Raw genomic sequence first — 20,115 nt, 5'->3', positions numbered from 1 at the left:
CGTAATCCATTATGTAATCACACTCAAAGATAAAAACCCAATGATCGTTTCATTAGATGCTGAGAAGGCATTTGATAAAATTCAACATCCCTTCATGATAAAGGTCCTGGAAAGTACAGGAATTTAAGGCCCATTCCTAAACATATACAGCAAATCCATAGCTAACATTAAACTAAGTGGAGAGAAACTTAAAGCAATCACACTGAAACCATGGAGTAGACAGGCTGCCCTCTCTCTCACAACTTATTCAATATGGTTCTAGACATCTTAGCCAGAGCAAGCATACACTAAAGGAGTCTGCTTAGATTGGATTGGAAAGGAGGAATTCAAAATAGCACTGTTTTAGACGATATGAAAGTATACTGAGAGACCTCAAAAGTACCACCAGAGAATTACTAAGCCTGATAAACAATATCAGCAAAGTGGCTGGGTATAAATATAACACTGAACAAAAGCTAAACAAGTGGAGAAAGAAACTAGGCATACGACACCCTTCACAATACCCCTAAATAATACAAAATAACTCGGGTGACTTTATCCAAGCAAGTAAAAGATATGAGCATATGAGCAGAACTTCAAGTCTCTGAAGAAACTGAAGGAGATTTCAGAAGATGGAAAGATCTCCCATGCTCATGGACTGGCAGGATTAATACTGTAAAATGGCCATAATACCAAAAGCAACCTACGGATTCATTCCTATCCCCATCAAATTTCCAATCCATTCTTCATAGAGTTAGACAGAACAATTCATAAATTCATCTGGAATTAGAAAAACAGAGAATAGCTAAAACTCTCCTCAGCAATAAAAGGACTTCCTTGGGAATCACTATCCCTGAACTTAAGCAGTATTACAGAGCAACAGTGATAAAAACTGTGCGGCATTGAGACAGAGGCAGGCAAATAAAACAGTGAAACTGAACTAAAGACCAGAAATGAACCCATACACCCATGGTCACTTAATTTTTGAGAAAGGAGACAAAACCATCCAATGGAAAAAAAGATAGCATTTTCAGCATATGGTGCTGGTTCAACTGGAGGTCATTATGTAGAAGAAGGCAAATTGATCCATTCTTACTGCCTTGTAGAAACCTTTAGTCCAACTGGATCAAGTACCACCACATTAAACCAGATACACTCAAACTAATAGAAGAAAAGTGGGGAAGCATCATGAACATCTGGTTTCCCACTAGCACTCACTTCTGTATTTAACATGCTCTAACTGTGTCTCTCTGGAACGATCTTTCTCCAGTTCTTGGCAGCATGCACCTCTTAGCTTCACCAATCTTATGTAGTTCTCGTGTCTCCTACACCTATGAGGTTAGGTGGAATTTTAACATGGATTATACACAACTAGGTCAAGAATGTAGAATCTACAATTGACAATGCCAAAAAGATTCCATTCTGTCCTTATGAAACTATTGAAGATAAGCTTTCCCTGGACCTCAAGACATTCCTCTCCCTGCCCATCCTCCTGAATATTACGTATGGCCTGAATAAAGAATCATGGCAAAACACTCTCAACCCTCAAGTCTGAACCTTGGAAATAAGGAATGTAGATATCAGAGAACTGATTATCTTTTGGGACTACAGAACCACATTCTAGAGTAGATGTTGTCCTTTCCTTTACTGATGTCTCTTAATTTTTGGATAAAATAAGGATTTGGGAGTTTATCATTTGAGGTAGGTACACAATATTTACACTGTTATATTCACTCTAATGTTGGGCCCTCTTTGTTGCCAAAATCATTGCAAAAAAATGGAATCGTAAAACAGAATTTTTGAGTACACATTCTGGAATATTTATAAAGTCCCCTATCAAGGAATGTACAGTAAGAAAGTGAAGCACAATATTCATTCAATTAAATGTCTGTAGGGAGAATACTGGCCTTTGGGAAACAGAAAACCTACAAAATTTTTCTGTATGTCACAGGAATGATCCTGGGAAAAATTATTATCTAGAAGAATCTCCCCCACTCCATCTTCCTAAATCTTTTATACCCATGCCAAGCCCCTGGCTAACTTTCTCCATTCAAAGCATGTAACCACTAATGAAGCAAAGAGATTTCTACAGCTTTAGAGAGACGGACAACATAAAGGTTTCCACAGAGTCACAAGAGAGATACCTGGAGAGGGCACGCCAAATCTGATCAATGTAAGGAAATCTGTTTAGCAGGTAGGACATGGCCGTTCACAGTGACATCATCATTAGGCTCTCCCTCAAGTATATCTTGTAACCTGGACTCCCCTAACTTCTTCTGCGATGTCACAAGTGTTGTTGTGGCTGCAACAGCCTCTCAGATATTCCTGCAGTACCTCTAGGGTTTACTAATTGACCTGTAATTCAGAGTAAACACCCATATGGGAGGGAGAACAAAGAGGATAATGACAACAGTGAAGGGGAGAAGGAAGCTGGCCTTCTGTCTTTGTATAAAAAAAGGAAGAAGTATGTTATACTTGGGATAGCTCAGAGAGTCCTTAGTAGGAATTGAGTGGGATATTTAAAGAGTTTGCCTTGATGTGAGCCTTACACATATGGGAATCAGGAGCTGGGAGCTCAAAAGCATCTGGACTTCCCTGTTCTTATCGTTCCTGGGAGTCAGAGTGTTTATATCCTTTTTTTTTTTTTTGTATTCCAAAACCAAGTGATGGGCAGAGCATAGTTGATTTCCTGATAGCTCATAACCTTTATTCTTTATGTCAAGAAGAATAAGGTCCTAACAAAGAAGGGAAAGACAAGTATTGTGTACTCCACTCAGAGTATACTCCTCCATGCTTTGGATCCCTATAGTGCAGTTTGTGTCTGACACTGATATCTGGGAGAGAGAAGTGTTTCTACTTGAGTCTTCATCATCTCTGTCTTTCCACTAGTATTACTCTGCTCTCATTCCCTGACAATGAGCTTTACATTTCTGAGTCAATAGCTGTGAATACCTGGCACTGTTATTTTTTTTAATTTCTTTAATTTGTTTAGTTTTAGCAAATTTTATTCCTTTTTATTTGGGTATTTCTATATTTACATTTCAAATGTTATTTCCTTTCCCTATTACTTGCCCATATGATCCCTAACCGGCCCCACTCCTCTTTTTCTATAACTCCCCTTACTATCCGTTTTCAGTTCACATATTTGCCTCTAGAATTCACTTCTGTATTTGATATACTCTAGCTGTGTCTCACAGGGAAGATCTATATACAGTCCCTGGCAGCATGCACTTCTTAGCTCTATCAATCTTTTCTAGTTTTGGTGACTGATGTGTATATATTTTTCCACATGTATGGCATGCTCTGAATGGGATTCCCTCAGTCTCTGCTCTAAATTTATATATATTATTGTTCCACCTTTTAAAAAGGAGTAGAGCATGCACATTTTGTATGTCCTCTCTTGAGCTTCCAGTTGTCTGAGGACCGCATCTTGGGTAATTTGAGCTTTTGTGCCAATATTCACTTTCGGTGATTTCATACCATGTGTGATTTCATACCATTCTGTGACTGGGTAACCTCAATCAGTATGATATTTTCTAGATCATTCCATTTGTCTATGACTTTCTTGAGATAATTGGTTTTGATAGCCGAGTAGTACACCATTGTGTAAATGTACCACATTTTCCATAACAATTCCTCTGATGAGTGCCATTAGGGTTTCTTCTAGCTTCTGGGTATTATAAATAAGGCAGCTATGAACATAATTGAGGATGTGTCTTTTTGTATGTTGGAGCATCTTTTGGTTATATGCCAAAAGATGTATATCTGGTTCCTCAAGCACTGCAATTTCCAATTTTTTGAGGAATCTCCAGACTGATTTCAGGAGTGGTTGAACCAGTTCTTTGTGCCACCAAAAAAAGGAGCATTCCTCTCACTTGAGATCCTTATCAACTTCTGCTGTCTCCTGAATTTTTATTTCAGCAATACTTACATGTATGTGGTGGAATCTCAGAGTTGTTTTCATTTACATTTCCTTAATGACTAAATATGATGAACATTTCTTTAGATCCTTCTCAGATATTTGATATTCCTCAGTTGAGAAATCTTTGCTTAGTCCTGTAGCACAATTTTAATAGGATTATTTTCTCTCTGAATCATTATTTCTTTAGTTCTTTGTGTTTATTAGGTAATAGCCCTCTGTCAGATGTAGGATTGGTGTAGAACTTTTCCCAATCTGTTTCCTGTTGTTTTGTCCTAAAGACAGTCTCCTTGGCAGGCAGTTTTATACTACATTGAAGAAATATCAATTAGAGAAATTGAAGAGGGACTGGCTCCTTCCTGTCTTCTGTACCTGTCCTGAACAGTAATTGAGGGAACTAAACAACCATGTTCTATTCCTATAAGGCATGTTTATCTACACTTGTAGGTCTAGAGAGACTTAGGAGTGATCCTGGGCACATCAACTGTATGCTGATGGAGTTTGTAGTTTTCATCCTGGCTTGTGTAACTACAGGCTAAGATGTTCTAAAGCCAAATTACAACCTCTGCAGATGTGCATATGCCTGAGGAGGCTGTCTCCTTGGTTTTCTGAAGCATAGTTAAGGGAAGCAGAGGAAAACAGAACTCCCTTCTCTTCTGATCTCTGGGAATGCTGACATTCTGGCTTCAGCTCTTTATATGTTCTTGAATATCCTTTGGTGTTCTAGAATTGGACTGCAAATAAATACTATGCAGGAGATGTGTGGGAAACACCTGAACTCTTCCATTAGAGATCAGAGAGATGAGCTGTATTTGCATTCATTTGACTGTGTATATTTCTGGTCTTTGTTTGACCATGCAGTTCTGATGCCTCATATTTCATTGCTAATGTATTCAAGTTGTAGGGAAAGCACACCTCACAATTTTTTCCCATCCTCCATCCTATGGTCTTAGATTTTAGTGGAACCCTTCACATTTTATATTCTAGATCCACTGTCCTAACTTTTTAAACATGCACATCTCTATTATCCCTGCACACTGTGTGTGTGTGTGTGTGTGTCATTGTGTACCTGTGTATCTTTTGTGTGTATGTGTTTGTGTTTGTGTCCTTAAATGGTTAGTTTGTATGCAATTTACAGAAACCTTGTCACTGAAAGAAGTCCATGTAAGAAATCTATAAAGTGTGGATGGGGCATAATCCAAATGTTCTGCCATAAAGTGGCCTTCTAGAAAGAGTAGCATAATCTTCAGTAAAAGAATATGCTTGACAAAGAAGTGCAGACTGACAGGAACTTGATGTAGATCTCTCCTGAGAGACACAGGCGAAATACAGCAAATACATAGGCGAATGCCAGCAGCAAACCACTAAACTGAGAACGAGAATCCCGTTGAAGGAATGAGAGACAGGCTTGGAAAGGCTTGAAGGGGCTTGAGACCCTATATGAACAACAATGCCAAGGAATCAGAGCTTCCAGGTACTAAGCCACTACCTAAAGACAATACGTGGACTGATCCTGGGCTCCCACCTCATAGGGAGCAATGAATAACCTTGTATGAGCACCAGTGGAAGGGCAAACCCTTGTTCCTGCTAACACTGAACCCCCAGTGAACGTGATTGTTGGGGGGAGTGCGGTAATGGGGGGAGGATAGGGATGGGGACACCCATATACAAAGGGGTTTAGGGGTAAAAAAGCAGGGATAGGGGAATGTTGGCCAGGAAACCGGGAAAGGGAATAACAATTGAAATGTAAATAAGAAATACTCAAGATAATAAAGAAAAAAATCTGCTTTTAAACAAAATTTGGAGGAAATACCCCGACATGTCTACATTATAACTGTGTACTGTGTCATTGTTTTCTTGTTTTCTGTGGTCACACTTGTGGCCTTTGAAGCCAAGCTGCATCCCGTGGATCTGTAAATAAGCTAAGACAGACTTTCAACTCAGTCACATGAAGCATGTGAAAGGCGTGACAAGACAGGTGCAGTCATTGTGACACTGCCATCCCAATGGATACATGTAACTGTTGAAAAATCACAGAGTGGGATGCTCAAGTCTGAACTTTAACACCCAGCTAGGAAAAGTATAACCTATCAGTTCACTTCCTGAGTACCATCCACAAGCAAAGGGTAGGCTCAGATGAAGTATTGTTGAAGAAATTTGCTCTTCCTTGTGAGCAGCATCTGAGGGTATGTGGAAGACCATTAAGCCTCCTGTGACACGGGAGACCAGAGTAATGAGAAGCAGACAGAGGGGACAATTCTGTGTTTTTTTTTTTCTGGACCACCATAACTACATTTTCCAGTCTATGGATTTGCTCATTGAAATCGTGTGTCTCACATTGGCAAAGGCCAAGCTGTATGAAGCCTCAATATCAAAACTGGATCCAAGGTCCTTTCTTAGTTACTGGGATTTACAGGCAGTCTATCATACCTTGTCTTCTAGATTCACAAATTCTTTTCTGGCTTCATGTACTTAAGGCATATTCTTTCATTCTCTCTATGTGTCTCTCTCTCTGCCTCTCTGTCATATTTTTTTCCTCTATCCTACAACAGTCTTTACTAATGTTAATGTATTTCTTTCCAGTTTATGCCCTTCCTTATCTCATAAACCCCAGATTAATCTGAACTTGGAGTCCTCTGGAGAACCACAATTAGAAATAGAGTTGACATCCAAATCTACTAGACAAGAACAACTGTGAAGATGCAGAATATTCAACAACCCCCAACAAGCATAGAGTCCAATACACATGTATAAAAAGAAAATTTTTAGATATTCAAGAAATGCATGTCAGGCTTCTCTTTGCTGAGACTGCCAGCATCATGACAAAGGTTACATGGGGCTTTAATAAACATGTATAGTTTAATAATACCTAGACTCTACCCTACTTTACCATTCCCTGTCTGTAGGTTTCTAATAGATGCTTTCCAGAAATGTAGTAGTGACACCCTTTCAAGAGTATAGACGTTGTCACATGTGGCACCCAACAGAAGAATTTGACTTTTATTCTATGGGTGAAGCTCCTTATGATTGATCTACAACATACTTGTCCCCATGACTGATGCTTTGTTTTGGTGTGTGTGTGTGTGTGTGTGTGAGTGGGTGTGTGTGTCTGTGTCTGTGTCTGTGTCTGTCTGTCTGTCTGTCTTTGTCTCTGTCTGTCTCTTTCCTCCGCAGGATACCTCTCCATAGTACAGCATGACTTCTTAATTGCATTCCAAGGTTGACTCATCATGCTTCCTCTGTTTTTGAGGTCTCAAATTGCACCTATCTTAAGCAATGCCCCTGTAGCCTGATCTGTGAACTGCTGCTCACATCATAAAGAACCTCATGACTAAACATGTTATTTTTGAGGCTCTGAACAATGATTTTGCCTGAATTTACATAATTATTCCAATTTTTTTTACTCCCTCAACTAAACTGTACTTCTCTGTGGATCTTTCCAAAGTCTTTGCTTACTTGTATTTATCTATGTACCAGCTCTACAAGGAAGGCATAATCCCAACTCTCCAGCATTAGTTAGGAGGAGCAATGGATGAGGAAATTGGATAAAATGATCATTTAGCTAAAGAAGATGTCCGCTTAGAGTGATTAACTGTTTAGAATCGTTGCATAAATGACAATCATACTGACCTAAGTTCTCAACTTCCTTTCTTCATTGTCATTTTCAGTGTGCATAGTAAGGTCGGGATGAACAATTTCTGGGCTTTGTTTGCAAGTTTAGGCTTCAATATCTGTACATGAAGGTGGGATAAAATTCAATTAATCAGTCATATCTCCATTTTTAGAAGGTAGAGTGATGGAAAGTCTTCCCTTGTGTCTCAGCAAAGGTACTGGAAAGGCCAACTTGGCTTGTTGATTTGGAGAATATCTGGTTAATGGATAGTTACGTACTGTTGAAGGGGACACTCCTCTGGTACACTATTGCACGCCTGGAATTCCATGGTATTCTTTGTGATGTCACTAGTGTTATGGAAACAGAAGCTGCCCTTGTGGTATTTTGTTAATGCTTATTGTTTTAGACACAGACATGTTTTCTAGGATTATCGAGTTATTTACAGGGAAAACAGAGTGCATGGAGAGATGAGAGAGAGAAAAAAATGATATTAGGACTTCTTTCTTGTTATAAATATGCAAAATAAATAATCTGGTGTAAAGCAGAGAGAGTAAGCCCTGAGCCAGTACTGGGGAACTTCCTGGAGAAGCTGTGCTTGGGTCAGACCTTCTAGGAGCAGGACTTATGGTCTGAAACATCTGGACTTTTAAAGAAGGGACCAAGCGTCAAGAATATCTGATGAATATTTGGCAGACAGCCAGAAATTGACAAGCATGCAGTTAGTTTGCTATGAGTTCCTTAATTTCACTCTGAATGAGAAAGATATCCAATAGGAGCCACACAGATAAATCTTCGACTCTCAGGGTAGAGTATAGGACTTCATCTACAGACGATTATTGTACAAGTCATTGACATGTTGTGACAAGGAGAGAGAGAGAGGGATACTCCCCTGGAAATGTATCAAGATTTCAGAGTCATTTTTCTTGAACATACATGATTAGGGCTTGGTGGTCCTAAGAACTATGGACTACAGAACTTACCTGCATATGTCTAGCAATCATCGTTGGAGGCAGGAGAGTAGCTAATAGGTCCAACTTGAAAAGAGCTTTCTTACTCTCTCAGTGCTTCAAAGTGTCTGTAGATTTCCCCTTTCCTCATGCTTTGTTGGGGGACTCAGAATGGTCTCTCCTCTGACTGGGCCATTAATATGCATGTTCCCTTGTGTTTATCTACAGGGTCTGCTGGGAAGGCATCATGCCAACCTTCCACCATCAATGAGCAAGTTCAGCAGATTAAGAAGTAGGAGAAACTGACTATTGAGCTCAAGAAGAAAACCTGTGAGTTGGGTAAACTTCCAGGAATACTGACCCATGGCATCAGCAGAATTTGAACAAAAGATAGTTATTACACCCAGTCATTCCTTGATCGTCTTGACCCCTCTGTGTTAACCCCAGTATTCTCACATCAGAAGAAACTGCAACTCCAACGTCCTCATGCACAAACACACTTTTCTGATGTGCCTCTCAAAAGTAGAACTTGAAGGTAGGATAGGAGTGTAATGGAAGCTATTTCATTTCTCAGAAAAGCAGAAGCTGTGTTTGAATAACAGACGAGATATGGCAAGCAGTGTGTGAGCTCTCATCCTGGATTTTAATAGACAGAGATGCATTTTCTGTCCTCAGAGGAACACAGAAAGGTGGTCAGCTACAGAAGCACAGTAACTTAAACTTAGATAAGTAAAATTTTGTTTTTTATTTATTTTAAAGATTTATTTTATTTGATTTTTATGAGTATACTGTACCTGTCAGACTCACCAGACTCACCTGCCATTATGAATGGTTGGATGCCACGATGAGTACACTTGGAATTGAACTCATAACATTTGGAAAGACAGGCAGTGTTCTTAAATGCTGAATAAACTTCCTAGTCTAAACTACTACTACTACTACTACTACTACTACTACTACTACTACTACTACTATTATTATTATTATTATTATTATTATTATTATTATTATTATTACTATTATTGTTAAGCAACCCTAGATAGATCAAAACTTACCCTCCTCTAATGTTCTTCCCCCTTCCCTGTCTCAAGAAGATCTTAGAATAAAGAAAGTCACCATAATATCTGCCCCTCGACCTCAGCATTAAAAAATGAAAAATTTTACTTTTTCTTAGCAATGGAGATTTTCTTGTTGACTGGGCTCATAGCTTCAGACCTGAAGTCAGGGATAATATGGACAATGGAGATCCATTTGAAAGAAGCTGCTTAACTTGGAGGAACAGGGAAACAGTGAGCAAGAGTAAGATGTTTGTCCACCAGGTGATCCCTTGCTGAGAACAAAGTCTCCTCTTCACAGCCTGAAAACTGGGCAGGCTGGGTAAGTAGGCATAGCTAACAAGCCAATCCAATTGTGTAAATATTTGTACATATACAGGGTATAAAGGGAGAGCATTTCATTGACTAAGTTGAATACAAACCCTGTCCACTATGTTCTTATATCTTGCAAGGTAACTTTGGTGTATTTTGTCTATCCTGGGATCCAGAAAGATCGCTTCTCACTCTCATTGTGATTTCTTCCCTCATATGACCCTTAAGAGTACTGAGGAAGTCAGAGAAAAACACAGACAACAATAATCTACATTGTAGAGATCAATTACTTCTCATAAGAAACACTTCCTCATAGCTGTGAATTCAGCAGAGGGGCAAGCTGCAACCAATGCTTGATACTGCATCTGATGTCTGGTATACAGGCTCATTGACTAACTATTCTATTGGAGAAAGGAAACATCAAAAGTTAGCATGAGAACAAAAAAAAAGACTTAAAATTGAATCAGAACTCTGATACATAGCAGTAAGTGTTCCCAGTGAGGGTCACAAATAACATGAAGGGTATTACTTGAGCAAGAGTTACTCTGCTGGAGTCCTCATATTTCATATTTACTTGAAAATCTGTCACAGCAAACTATATTGATATCATACAATAGTCCAGAGAGACCATACCCAAAAGTATATAATTCCTACTGAAATAAAGTGTTGATAATACTGCACATCACACATTTGTATGTGAGTCTAAAATTAATGTTCTACATAGATAAAAGCATTCTCTCAATCCTTATCTAAGTAACTTGTTTTTTTTCCGTTTGGAAAATGGCTGAGTATTCTTCAGTTCCAAACATGAACTGAAGTGACTCTTCCTCAGACTGTACACATAGTGGACATCTGAGTAGTAATTGACATTTTTAGCCAGGTGGGTCTCCCCAAGGGTCTTTTAGGCATGAATAAGCATGTATAGCCATATTTTAGCCAAGGGATTCATGTAGTAGCCTAAATATTACAGGATCCCTCTGCTGTAAATAATTTTATTTTACACAGCTGAAGGAAGGTGTATCAAAGGCTGTGTATCAAACGTTGTAGATATTACACCATCCATAGATGATAATATATCAAGAAGAATCCCTTAGGATTACACACATTGATCTAGAAACTCACAGACGATTCTAATCCAGGACAGGTAATCACTTGGCTTGGAAACTTACAATAATATAATGCTCCAGATCTATGTGGAGTGTTAATAGATAATGAGAAACCACCTAAAAAGCACATGCATAAGTACAAGATGCTATTCAAAAATTATCCAGAGGGAGTTTGGCAACCTACATTCAGCACAAAGAGATTGATTCGTCACTTCACAGATTCTGATCAGATCAATTTAGTATTGAGAAAACTATATGAGAACTCACTTGCGTATCCCATGACTGTACAACTAGGTAGTCACAGCAAACATGACAATCAGGAAGCATAGCTTGAACTTGCCAACAATGGACAGAGTCCATTTAGCTGACGAAGTCTGACCATGAAACTCAAATTTCCGAAATACCACTTAGGTTTGAATTTACAGAACAATAAATACTTAATGAGTTTTGGGGCAAAATTCTAATCTAAAGACTACAAAATTATTTATCAATAAGCTCTTAATCCCTATGGAGAGATTAATGGTAGATATAATGAATTTAATCTGTAGCCCAGAGGTATACATAATTGGTGCAATGTGAGGTGATTTGGTATGTTTAAGAAACATGCAAAAAAGGGAGGTCATTCTATCTTTGAACAGATTTGCTTCTCAAACATTTAGCATGAGTTACTGTGGAATGACCTAGACACATACATGCACATATCCTACAATTAATTGATTTGTTCTGTTCTGTGTGTGGTATGCCGGACTAATCCAAGGTAGGAAGTATATAATGCACAAGTATTTTAAACCCAATATCAATGAAAATAAATCAGAATTCCTCTTGTGAATGCCATCCTAGATGAGTTAATCCAGATCAAAAAGTAAAAAATGAGTTACATATTCACTTTAATCTGAATGTTAATTCTCTAAACTGTGTATCTGTATGATCATTTTGTGTAAGAGTCTAGTGAAACAGACTGTATATATTTTGAGAAGTGCAAGTGTACTTATGTATTGCTGAAGGACACAGTCAGGAACAGGAATATCAACTGTGAAGAGACAGGGAAAAGAGCAACAATGAAGGGAATGTAGTACATACAGTTAAATTGAGAGACATTTGAGGCATTGAATGGAAAACTAATGGAGTAGAAAGACAATTTTTTTTTAATTTTCTATCAAGTAACTAAATATTTGCTATAGTTACAAGGGCAGAAGATAAAATATTGAATGGGTTTATCTATGTGAAATTCGAATAATAAGTAAGTCACAACAATTTTGGATTTCAACTTTCAGTAAACCTATGTTACAAATACTGACTGTATAGTCATTAAGGAGAGAGATGTGAACATCTCTGTTGGAAACATACATATCTTATATTATAAACATTGGAAGTGCAAAATAATCTATGTATTTGTTTACATTTCAAAGTCATTTCCCAAACTCTTCTTTCTTTCTTGAATCCTCCAAGCCTTTCCGATGCTGTTTGTTTCTATGATGGTGCTCCTCCATCTACATGCCCACTTCACTTTAGCCATCTAACATCCACCTTCTCTGGATATGACATTTCCACAAGACCGATTGCCTTCCTTTCCAGAGATTAAAGATTGGACAGTTGTCTTCTCCATATGCTTTGCTATCTATATAGCAGTAACCATGTACTGGCCAAGTACACTCTCGTTGGTAAATTTCCTGAGACTCTGAAGGATAAACTTAATTGATACTCTTGTGTTTCATATTTGTTTCCAATCCCCTTAAGATCCTTTAGGCATTAGACTAACTCATCTTATGTGGCTGTCAGTTTTCTGTCAAATGTTTAGCTGTATCAGCATCTGTCTCAGTCAGGTGATGGCAGAGCCCCTCAGAGGACAGACATATTAGGGTCTAATCTGCAAGCACATCTTGACATCAGGAATAGTTAGAGGATTTAAGGTCTGTGGATGAAATGATTCTTATGGTGAGGTAGTCTCTGAAGGGGCTTTCTTCATTCTCTGCTCTTTTCTTTTACTTTTTTTTTAGGCCTTGCATATTTATAGGTTAAAAATTTTGAGCTGCATGGGTAGCACCATCCCTTCACTTGGGTCATTTGTGGCTACAAGAGGCAGTCTCTAGTTGTTCTATCTCTTTGCTGCTTAGTATTTAAACTACTATCATCCCAGTAGGTGTATAGGAGCCTTTTGCATTCCTGAAATCTGGGACTTTCCTGGGGATACCCAAGTTCACCACCCACCATTGATGATTATTGTTATTTATTCCACTTTTCCTCTGGATTTCTCTCTTGTCTCTTTTCATTGTTGCTATCCCCCTCCCCACTTTGTCTATCCTTCTCTACCTCTACCTAGGTCCCTTCATCCCTCTGCCTTCTAAGTTTGTTGCAAGCATCCATAATTGGATTTCTTTCATGTTACCCTCCATGTGATAAAGGATTTGAATACTGGGTATTCTTAACTTTGTGGCTAACATCCAATTGTCCCTAAGTACATTCCATGATATGACCTTTTTGTACTCTGTTACTTCACTCTTTTCCAGTTTCTTCCCTTTGTGTACAGTGTTCTTGGGGTCCTCATTTTTAATACCTGAGTCGTGTTCCTGTGTTTTATTATAGCACACGTTCTCTATTTATTCCTCAGTGGGGATGACATATTTCACGATTGGTTCCAGCATTTGACTAATATGAGTAAGACTGCTTTGAACATGTTCAAGCACATGTCCTTGTTATATGTGGATCAAGTGTGGGTATATGTGTTGAAGTGAGTGGTAAAGCTGGGTCTTCAGTAAAGCTATTTGCAATTTTCTCTGACCCTCCACCTTGATATCCAAAGTGGCTATAGAGCTACTAATCCCACCAGCAGTGGAGGAGTGTTCCATTTGTCTACATCCTAGACCACTCTGCTACTGCATCAGTTTTTTATCTTAGTCATTCTGATTGGTGTAATGTAGAATCTCTGGTTCATTTTGATTTCCTTTTTTCTCATAACCCTGGATTTTTAACGTTTCTTGATATGTTTCTCAGATATTGAGTTACATCAGTTAAGGATTCTTGGTTTAGCTCTCTAACCCATTTTAAAAGTTTGGATATTTGGTTGTCTGGGGCAGTAAGGAAGGGAGTGTCCATGTGGAGGAGACAATCACTAAAATGAGGGAGTGGGAGAGACTAGGGGTGATGAAGAGGAACCCAGGAAAGATAAAAACATTTGAAATACAAATGAGAAATACCCTATTTAATGAAAATGAAAAAAAAGAATAAACTTACACTTCTGAAATCTTACTGTTGAATAAATATTGCTTTTGAGATTTTAAACATTTATTTCCTATGTAAATTAAAATTGTATGTGCAAATTGAATACAATTGCTCAGTACTATATTATCTAGTTATGGAGCCTGAGAATTAAACTTATATGCTGTATAACTGTCTTTTAGAATATTTTTTGGAACTTATTTTAATTATTTCTAAACCTTTTCTGAGCCTGACACTTTTTTATTGACTATGTCCAATTGTTTTTAGAAAGATACATAAAAGATATTTAATCTTTTCATAAACATTGACACATATACTTCAGCACTGACTCAATATGAATTAGGGTGGATATTATAAGGTATTATTAACCTACTGTTTTCATATAAACAAATTCTGTACCTATTCTTTTATTGGATCTTTTTACTTGTTTTACTGTAGGAAATATTAAATATGCATTTGCATCCCATTATCATTTACTTGAAAATATTAATTATATTGATTGTAATATGGCCCAGATGCAGTGGAAAATGGGTGAAATGTGAGGACTGCTGAGAAACATAGGGTCTGCTCTTTGTTAAGCTTGTCATATATCAAAATAAGAGAGGTAGAGTGACTGATACTGATACGTAAAACTGAAGTAATTACAAATGGTGTATGTATTGTGAAAATGATAAGCAGTCTTCATATTTAAGATTTTTAATATTTAAATGGAAATTATTTTAGATTCCTTTATATGGATGTCCTTCTGAGGAGATTATTGGGTCTTAGTAACCAATACCCACAAGTATGACACCCTGATCTGCATATTGTTTTAAATTAATAATAACTGGAGTAGCAAAATGCTTGAAGAAAATTCATCCAGTATACTCCTGTCTGTTTAAAGATTGGATATGCAAAAGATGAAAAGAGTTATCTTTGGTTCCTTTATTGAATTTTCTTAATTGAAATGAATGTTTTCAAAAAGAAATATTAAAGAATATAGCCATTTTTGTCACAGGTTATTGTTAGTGTTCTCACTCTGTGTAATTTCACTATAGAGTCATGCAATACTGTTAGTATATCTGTGATATTCATCACATGAAATCAGCATGTTTAAACTGATAACATCCATAATGTAACCTGTACCAAATTTCCACTTTATTTCCTTTTCTGGTCTATTACACGTCGATGTCATTTTTTTTTTAGCATTTACCATGGATTTATAAATAAACATGTTTATGTAGTCCACTCAGAATCACTTGTAAATATTATTCAACAAATAATATTCAATATGCAAGTTCAGGTCTTTCACACTTTTTGTTTAAAATTGCATGAAGCACTTCTCTGCATGAGGTCTTCTCCAAGCTCTGCTTTCTCTTCCAGAAGTATTCTTCCTATGATTCTTGTCACATAGCCAGCTTTCTGTTTTAAATCTGAGTAGAACTAGAACTTTGTAACAACTTTGTTTTTCTTGTCTAAAGATTCAATGGAACAAACTGTTGGTGGAAAATTTATTGGGGGAAAATAGATCATTTTATTATCTCATTTAAAGAGCAATTATAAAATGGTTGATGTTGAAAATAGTACTGAAAACACGGAAGCGGTAGTGATCTCATTTGTGACAGAGAAATAATAATTACCCGTATGAGAGCAATGTTAGTAAAGATAAAAAATGATGGATCATGATTAAATTTCATGATAGCACATGAGGATCTCTTAGAGACTTAAATATAGTGATAAGATTTGAGGTAGAATGCAGAGCAGGGTGGAAAGTAGCTGAAGATTTGCAAATAGAGACAAAGTATGATGTTATGCCTTTAAGTAACAAAGACGAGATGATGGGAGAATTTGACAGATTAATGTAAAGGAATCTAAGTATTTCATCTCTGTTAATTACCTGAGTGGAAGTGTTAAATAGACATTTTATTTTAAAATTACGGCTGATAAATGTTCCTTTAGGTATTAAGATATGAACATAATTCACATTTAAAATTGTGCTTCATATAAGAAGATATTTCACATTTAATAATTATTTCATGATTGATGATTCTGAGTATGTGATATTATTCTACTTATCTGTGATCTTTCATGTATGTAAATATGTATGTATGTATGTATCTTTCTATCATTCTGATCTATCACATATAGCAGTCCATTTGTTATATTTTCTAACTCACATAGGTCCTTTAGTATCCTGAAATTACATCACATGATGGAAAAGTTAATTAGATATGTCTCATGCTAAAACCCATATACAGTCACATTACCAAACTAAATCTTTGTGTTTTATGAAATAGATGAGGAAATTTGATATTATAAAAATTAATTAGCTACCTTGAATCTCTTTTCTGAACTGTAACTTTACAATGAATCAAAATTTATGAAACAGCTTTTAAAAATCTTGAGTACTAATGTATAGCTGTGAAAAGTTTCATAAAGTTAGAAAGTAGAGTGCATTTTATGTTACATAAATATATATAAACACATATACACATACAAACAAATATATATATATATATAAATGTGTCCACCTACACGTATATACATATATACATATAAACATATATACATATGCCCTTACGTACACATACACAATTATATATATATATATATATATATATGTGTGTGTGTGTGTGTGTGTGTGTGTGTGTGTGTGTGTGTGTCCCTATGTACACATACACATATACAAATGTATACACATATACATATATACATACATACATTCTTTACTAACCAAAAACTTTGCTTTTGAAAGAAATTGCCTAGGCATAATGTATATGGTTTAGTCAAATAAGAGAAAAATGATGTTATTGTCAAATGACTCTGATTGAGTATTCATTTCTTCTTTTTTAACATGATGATGGTTCTACAAATCTGACTTTTGGTAATTGGAGATTATATGTACTACTCTAACTCATTCAAACTCTTACTCCAAAAATAAGTGATTACTTATTATGTTTCCAGTACATGTCTAGAAAATAGGTTTATAAAAAAATGAAGTTTCTGCTTTCCTTCAAGGGCTTCACCATCTAGGGAGGATATAGTCAAATATCATTATTTATTAATCCTATAATCTACTCTAAGTATTTCCTTCAAATTATATCATTTTGCTCCTCTAAAACTCGATTTAGGTATAAGTACACTTCATTTTTCAAATTCAAGAAAGAAAAGTGTGAAAAAGTCCCCTTGAGAATCAGGAGTACTGGAGTTAAAATTCAAGTTCACATAATATATTGCTTAAAATCATTTTTAAAAATGTATTATATGGGGTTGGGGATTTAGCTCAGTAGTAGAGCACTTGCCTAGCAAGCGGAAGGCCCTTGGTTCGGTCCCCAGCTCCGAAAAAAAGAAAATAGAAAAAAAAGTATTATACTTGCTGTCTTGAGTCACCAAGTTCAATAATTTTCTTAATAAAACATAAAACAAAGTAAAATCCAAGGGAAATATATTATTTAGATACAATTCCAAATTGTTTTTCCACACACTTATTACCTTTCATATCTTTACATTTAACATAGAACTAGAAAAAAAAAAAAAAAAAAAAAAAAAAAAAAAAAAAAAAAAAAAAAAAAAAACTCTACCACCGATTCCCAGCAACCATGGGACAGTTGTTTGTAACAGATGGAATTTTATAGATGACAATTGAAATAATACTGTGGGTTTGTGACCCTGCTGGTAGATGCATGAAAAAACATGTATATTTAGGTTGAGTTTCTACAATATAAACCAGATTAATCCCTACAACTAGATGGCAGTGCATTTGGCCAAACAGGATAGGAAAATTTGCAAATGAGCTCCATATCTTAAACACATTATTCTATAAACTTGCTTGAAATCATGCTTTTGATAATTATCATCTTGACCAAAATCACCGACAGGCTATCCCATTCAAAAACAAATTGTTATCACCTTTTGCCAATTAATTCTATTTTTTATACAAGAGTAAGAATATGTAACTGCTATTGAGGTGGTTGTTAAGGGTTTCCAGTACCATTACAGCTCATAGGTTGTAAGTGTTTTTAAATTTTTATATTGGAAACATGGTCAAAGCAGGTACACTGTTTTGAATTTTCTCAACTGATCACATATTGGATTACCCGTTTCAAAATTAGCAGCAATAACTGTAAAGGATTTGGATAGTGTCAATCCCTCTGAAGAGAAAATAATGTACAGGATTACTCAGCTACAGTAATGTATTTGTAGCAGCAGCAAACATTTCAAACATATGCTATTTTTTCCAAGGGAAAGTTGGCTACACAGACTACGGCAAACAAATGAAGCAGCAGCAACAATGTTAGTGGATCTTGAGTCTCTGCTGATTTCAATTCCCTGAGAGAATCACAGCATAGAACTTCTCTCTGTCCAGGCTACGTACAGAAGCCTGGCTGTCCTACTAGGTTCTGCCACTGCTGCTGTTTCCTGTTTGTTATGACAACTCTGCAAAATTGAACTACTAGTGTATTCATGAAATGTTTGCTAATGGAACAAGCTGCCACTGCTAAACTGTGTAATGTAATTCTGCTATCCAGACAACACAGATGGGAGTTGCTCCAATGAACCTATTTAAACAGGGCCACCACCACTAAACCCAATGCTTCCGTCCTTCTTTTTTTTACCTTGGGTGGGAGGAGGGCTATACAGGATGTTAAAGCTTTTAAGAGGCATCAGCAAATATAGATATTTGGAAAAAAACAAAGTTTTAGTTTGAAGAGATATCAGCTGTGGGCTCTCCTTGGGGTGTAATATCACTCAAGCATTTGGTGTATCCTGCATGGAAGGACCCTGAGAATGCCAAGTTAACTGCAAAAAGACAGGTATTTTCTGGTCCTGCATATATCAGTGAATATAAAGTTTTTTTCAACACTGGTAATAAGCAGGAGGTTTGGAGCCTGGGGGGAGAGAGAATGAAGATGTTTACTATGCATGACATCTCAGCTCCATAAATTAAAAGAGATCTGGATAAGAGAGGGAGTGAGAGACACACACCAGAGATGCTGAGCACTATACAAAAATGGTATATTAAAAGCATTTTATTTTATTTCTTGTAGGACAGTTAAAAAAGAACCCAAAAGCTATTCTTTTTAATCTTATTTAGCATTAGATAAATATCTCCTTTATAAGACAAGATAGACTTTTTTCTAAAGTACTTTGGTAACTTGAGACATTAAAAAATGAATTTTGCTTTCTTTTTCCAGAAGCCAATAGCAATGTACATGAAGAGAGTACATCAGTAGTGAGAAAGATAATTGCTGCACTTCTTCAATAATCATTTCCTTAGGTAAGTGAAATTTTATCCAGGTGTTTCTGAAATAATCTAACTATTGTCTTTTCCATCAGTATATGTAGAAGGAACCATGATATAAACAAATGGAATTCACTGCTAGAGAAAATCTCATTTAAGTAAAACCATATCTGTAAACTCAAGGAACTTTTCCAAGCAATTCCAATTGACATCTTTACACAAATTATTTTTATAATAAATGTAGTAAACAAAATACACCCATACATACAGTAATATCTTTGGAGTTAAGTTCACATCTTAATAATTAATCTATTATTACTTTGGAAGTAATAAAAGAGAATATGGATTGTGTTTGGTAGCAGGCCACAATCCAAAGCATCAATCCCTTTATGGTAATCTAATAGATATGAATTTCATTTCTTCCAAGAATGTTTAAACAAGATTCTCTCCTTTTAGTATTCCCAGTCTCTTGATTTCTTTTTGGATATCACAGATCCCATAATGGTTTGGTTAAAAATGTTCACTACGGCATGATAATAAACTTAGTCTTAGAAATTCTCTGTTAGTTGCTATCTCTGAATAAGGAAGTTTGAATCAGATAAACTAACTTGACTCCACAGAGATGTCATACTTCTCTAACTAGCATTTGCACAATTTTGCCCATAATACTGTGTCTTAGCCAGAGTTTCCATTACTTTTACGAAATACCATGACCAAGGAGGAAAAAAAGCAAGTTGGGGAAGAAAG

General features: G+C 36.3%; 1 long non-coding RNA gene across 3 annotated transcripts; it reads left to right on the top strand.

The window, feature by feature from the left end:
• Window positions 1-7,898: 7,898 nt before the first annotated feature.
• Window positions 7,899-19,431, top strand: LOC134484734 (uncharacterized). Of its 3 annotated transcripts, XR_010062466.1 has the most exons (4): window positions 7,899-8,315; window positions 8,687-8,788; window positions 9,633-9,835; window positions 19,322-19,431. It is a non-coding gene; the product is annotated as an uncharacterized LOC134484734 (long non-coding RNA). The 3 variants fall into 3 exon arrangements; XR_010062467.1 differs by lacking the exons at window positions 9,633-9,835; window positions 19,322-19,431 and adding an exon at window positions 9,033-9,423 and having other exon boundaries at window positions 7,900-8,229; XR_010062465.1 differs by lacking the exons at window positions 9,633-9,835; window positions 19,322-19,431 and adding an exon at window positions 9,033-9,421 and having other exon boundaries at window positions 7,903-8,315.
• The last annotated feature ends 684 nt before the right edge of the window (window positions 19,432-20,115 follow it).

The sequence above is a fragment of the Rattus norvegicus genome, assembly GCF_036323735.1.
Source record: "Rattus norvegicus strain BN/NHsdMcwi chromosome Y unlocalized genomic scaffold, GRCr8 chrY_unlocalized_4, whole genome shotgun sequence".
Classification (NCBI taxonomy): domain Eukaryota; kingdom Metazoa; phylum Chordata; class Mammalia; order Rodentia; family Muridae; genus Rattus; species Rattus norvegicus.
The sequence above is the reverse complement of the archived record's forward strand: the minus strand, read 5'-3'. Positions and strand labels throughout refer to the sequence as shown.